Raw genomic sequence first — 5,586 nt, forward strand, 5'->3', positions numbered from 1 at the left:
AAAAATAACTCCTTATAATTGCTTTAATTTCATTTTCATTGGTGACATTCACCCTTTTCATTTTAAATACTAGTGATTTGGTTTTCTCCTTTTTTTAAATTAACTTAACCAATTGTTTATCTGTTTTGTTTTTTCACAAAACCAACTCCTAGTTTTATTTATTAATTCAATGGGGTATTTTTACTTTCAATTTTATTAATCTCACTCTTAATTTTTAGGATTTCCAATTTAGTGTTTAATTGGGTATTTTTAATTTGTTCTTTTTCTAGTTTTTTTTAATTGCATACCCAATTCATTAGTCTGCTCTTTTTCTATTTTATTAACGTAAGCATTTTGAGATATAAATTTTCCTCTAATCACTGCTTTTGCTGTATCTCAGAGGTTTTGTTATGTTATTTCAATATTATTATTCTCTTTAATGAAATTATTGTTTCTATGACTCATTTTTTAAGATTAGGTTGTTTAATCTCCAATTAATTTTTAATATATGTTTCTTTGGTCCATTATTAAATATATAATTTTATTGCATTATGATCTGAAAAGGCTACTTTTATTATTTCTGCTGTTCTGCTTTTAACTATACTTTTAACTATAAATTTTTTGTATACTAATATATAGTTGATCTTTATAAAGGTACCATGAACCACTGAGAAAAAGGTATTCCTTTCTATTTCCATTCAATTTTCTCCAGATATCTATTGCATCTAATTTATCTGAAATTCTATTCATTTCATTAACTTTTTTCTTATTTATTTTTGGGTTGGATTTGTCTAATTCTGAGAGGGGAATATTAAAGTTATTCACTATTTATCTTCCCCTGTAATTCATTTATCTTTTCTTTAAAAAATCTAGATGCTATAGTATTTGGTTCATATAAATTCAGTATTGATATTGCTTCATTATCTGTGGTACCTTTTTTCAAAATGTAATTACCCTGTTTATTTCTTCTAATTAAATCTATTTTAGTCATAACTTTTTCTGAGCTCATAATTGCTACCCCTACCTTTTATGCATCAGCTGAAGCATAATAAATTCTACTCCAACCCTGCATATCTCTCATTTTTAAATGTTTTTCTTGTAAACAACACATTGTTGGATTCTAATTTTTAATCCATTCTGCTGTTTCCATTTTATGGGTGAATGCATCCCATTCACATTCAAAGTTATAATTACTATTTGTGAATTTCCCTCCATCTTATTTTTACTCCCTATATTCCTTCTCAGCCCATCTTTTCACCCTATCCCTATCTTCTCCCCTTACTCTTTTATTACTTATTTTACTTACCCCTCTAAAAGGCCCCTTCTTATCTACTCACCCCACCCTCCTAATCTTAATCTGTACATCCTTCTTTTTAAAAGTTCCTCTCTCATCCTAGCCCCCAGTTTTTTCATCTCTCTAGAACAGGGGTGGGGAACCTGTGGCCTCAAGGCCACACGTGGGCCTATGGGTCCTCATGTGCATCCCTTTGATGAAATCCAAACTTCACAGAACAAATCCACTTAATAAAAGGATTTATTCTGTAAAACTTGGACTCAGTCAAAAGACCACACCCAAGGACCTAGAAGGCCACATGTGGCCTCAAGGCTGCAGGTTCCCCATCTCTGCTAGAAGTTCAGAAGACAGGGGCAGCTAGGCAATGCAGTGAATAGAGCTCAGGCCTTGGAGTCAGAAGGACCTGAGTTCAAATCCAACCTCAGACACTTAACACTTATTGACTGTGTGACTCTGGGCAAGTCACTTAACCCGATCACCTTCCCAAAAAGCAAAAAAAAAAAAAAAAAGTTCAGAAGACTTCTAAACCTCTTCAGATGTATACATTGTTCCCTCTTCAACCCAGATGAGGGTAAGCTTCCAATATTACCAGTCTTCCACCCCCACCTGCTTCCTCTGTATTAATTTTTCCTTTTATGTCTTGTTTTCATGAGATACTTTCTCCTTTAACCTTTTCCTGCCCAATTTTGTTTTTTTAGAATCACCCCATCATATACAACTCAGCCCCAACCTTTCTTTCAAACTATCTTGGGGATGATAACAGTTTTTAAAATACTATTACTAATAATACGAACTAATAATTACTAATATCAATAACATTTTCATATATCATAAGTAAATAGTTTGACCTTTATCAATGCCTTATAATTATTCATTAATGATTTCCTTATATTTCTTCTGGATCTTTTATATTGAATTTTCCATTGAATTCTGGTCTTTCTGTTACAAATACCTGAAAGTCTTTCAGTTCATCAAATGTCCTTTTTTTCTTCCAGGATTATACTCAACTTTGCTGGATAAGTTATTCTTGGATGCAACCCCAGCTCCTTTGCTCTTCAAAATATAATGTATCATTATGAAATGCAAAATGGATAATTTTGATTACATTAAATTAAAAAGGTTTTGTACAAATAAAGCCAATACAACCAAGATTAGAAGGAAAGCAGAAAGCTGCAAAATAATTTTTACAGCAAGTGTCTCTGATAAAGGCCTCATTTCTCAAATAGATAGAGAATTGAATCAAATTTATAAGAATACCAGTCATTCCCCAATTGATAAACGGCAAAGGACAGGAACAGGCAGTTATCAGATGAAGAAATTAAAGTTATCTATAATCACATGAAAAAATGCTTTAAGTAGCTACTGATTAGAGAAATGCAAATTAAAACAACTTTGAGGTACCACATCACACCTATCAGATTGACTAATATGACAGAAAAGGAAAATGACAAATGTTGGAGGAGATATGGGAAAATTGGAATACTAACGCATTGTTAGTGGAGTCATAAATTGATCCAACCATTCTGAAGAGCAATTTGGAACTATGTGCAAAGGACTATAAAACTGTGCATACCCTTCAATCTAGCAATACCACTACCAGGTCAATACCCGAAAAAGATCATAAAAATGGGAAAAAGATTCACATTTACTAAAATATTTATAGCAGCTCTTTTTGTGGTGGCAAAGAATTGGAAATTGAGGGGATGTTCACAAATTAGGGAATAGCTGAACAAGTTATGGTATCTGAATATAATGGAATAGTATTGTGCTACAAGGAATGATGAACAGGCGGATTTTGGAAAAAAAAAACTTTCAAAGACTTATATGAACTGATGCTGAGTGAAGTGAGCAGAACCAGGAGAACATTGTACAGAGTAATAGCAACACTGTGTGAGGATCAACTTTGGTAGACTTAGCCGTTCACAACAATATAATGATCCAAGACAATTCCAAAAGACTCATGATTGAAAATGCTGTCCACATCCAGAGAAAGAACTATGGAGTCTGAATGCAGATTGAAGCATACTCTTTCACTTTTTTTGTTTTTTCTTTATCGTGGTTTTCCCCTTTTGTTCTGATTCTTCTTTCACAACAGGACTAATGTGGGAATATATTTAATATGATTGTACATGTATAACCTGTATCAGATTGCTTGCTGTCTTGGGGAGAGTGGAGGGAAGAGAAGGAGGGAGAAAAAAATTGGAACTCAAAATCTTATAAAAGTGAATGTTGAAAACTTTCTTTACATGTAATTGGAAAAAAATAAAATACTATTAAATGGGGGGAGGAAGCAAAAGAAAGAAAGAAAGAAATACAATGTTCCAAGACCTATGGTCTTTCAGTGTAGAAGCTGCTAGATCTCGTGAAATCCGGGTTGTTTTTCCATAGTATCTAAATTGTTTTTTTTTCTTGTTGTTTGCAATAGTTTCCCTTTAACCTGTGAATTTTGAAACTTTGCTATGATATTCCTATAAGTTTTCTTCCTAGGATTTCTTTCAAGTGTTGATTTTTGGATTCTTTCTATTTCTACTTTAGTTTCTTGTTCTAGAACCTCAGGGCAATTTTCCTTAATAATTTCTTGTAATATCATATCAAGATTCTTGTTTTTGATCTTCACTTTTAGGTAGTCCAACAATTCTTACGTTGTCTCTCCTCGATCTGTTCTCCAGATCAATTGTTTTTCTAATTAGATGTTTCAGATTCTCTTCTATTTTTCTAGTTTTATTATATCTTGGTGTCTTATAACATCATTTGATTCCACTTGCCCAATTCTAATTTTAAAAGAGTTATTTTCTTCTTTAAAATTTTGCATCTTTTTTTTCCATTTGGTTACCTTTGTTTTCATAATTTTCTTGGACTGCTTTTATTTTTTTCTAATTTTTCCTTTTTCTCTCTTATTTGATTTTTTAATTCCTTTTTAAGTCCTTCCAAGATATTTTTTGATCTTGTGATCATTAATGCTACTCTTTAGGGTAGGTTTTTGTTTCTTTTACTGCATTATCTTCCTCTGAATATGAACCCCGATCTTCTTTTACACCAAAGTAGTTATCAATGATAGAGTTCTTTTTCCTTTGCTTACTCATTTTTACTTCTAATTTGTCTTATTTTATTTTTAGCAGCTTAATATTATTATTATCAAGTTTTAATCCCGAGTTGTGGGTAATGTTACCCTAGGCCCCAGGTCCTTCTTACCATTGTGTTCTGATTGGCTGGGGGCTCAACCTCAGGGACTCCTGTCTTCCTCCATGCAGTCCTGAAAATGTTCTTGCTCCCTGCAGTATCACACTCACCCAGCATGTGCTCAATCTTCCTTGCCCATAGCCACAACCCGGGATCACCTATGATCAGTACTGCTAGGCCTAATTTCCAGAAACAGCAGGACATCCTTCAATCCTCCCACTAGGCCTCTGTCGTTCTTTAGATAAAAGTTTGTGAGGTAAAAGTTCTGACGTGAAAGTTTCTGAGACTGTAACCTAAAAGTACTTGAAGTGAAATTTCTTGAGGCCTTAGAATGCTTCAGTGGAGTTGACCTAAAGTTGTCTGCACTTCATTCAGACCAAACCTCAGCCCCTGGAGTCTTCTCTGAGGTCCTGTCCTAGGAGGACAACTGCTTTATCCCTTTATTTTTGCTGCTGCGCGTTCATTTTGCAGTGATTTTTCTGTCTGTGTAGGAAATCTGGAGAGCCTGGAAATTACTGATGTACTCTGCCATCCTCCCAGAATGCAATTTCCAATTACTTTTTAATCTGGCTCAGGTTGCACTCAGGAGTTTTTCTGGAGCACACAAGGTAGTGAGTTTGATACCTCTGGTCCAGAACATGATCAGCTGAAGAGATAAAACTAGGCTAATAGAGGAAATAGTACTTGATCTAGGCTCTAAAGGAAGATTAATCTAAAAGGGGGATATGAGTGAGTGTAATCCAGGCATGGGGGTTGCCCTCTATGAATATACATTTGCAAAAAATTTTTGCATGTTATTTGGATAACATTGGACAATTACATGTTAGTTGTCTAATTTAGCTCCACTCTGGCTTTTGACCTCAAAACTCAACTGAAACTGCTCCCTAGGAAATTACTAATGATCTCCTAATTGTCTACTTTAATGGCTGCCTCTTAACCTTCAGTCTTCTTGACCTTTCTACAGCATTTGACACCACACATTATCCTGTCCTCCTCTATACTCTCTCCTCTCTGGTTTTTCAAGACACTGCCCTGTCTTTGCTCTCCCCCCACCTTGACCACTCTTTCCCAGTCTCCTTTCCTGTATTTCCATAGATGCTACAAGCACTAAGTAGGAGTATACCCCAAGTCTC

This window comes from Vombatus ursinus, unplaced genomic scaffold, assembly GCF_900497805.2.
Source record: "Vombatus ursinus unplaced genomic scaffold, bare-nosed wombat genome assembly UNPS02014791.1, whole genome shotgun sequence".
Lineage (NCBI taxonomy): Eukaryota > Metazoa > Chordata > Mammalia > Diprotodontia > Vombatidae > Vombatus > Vombatus ursinus.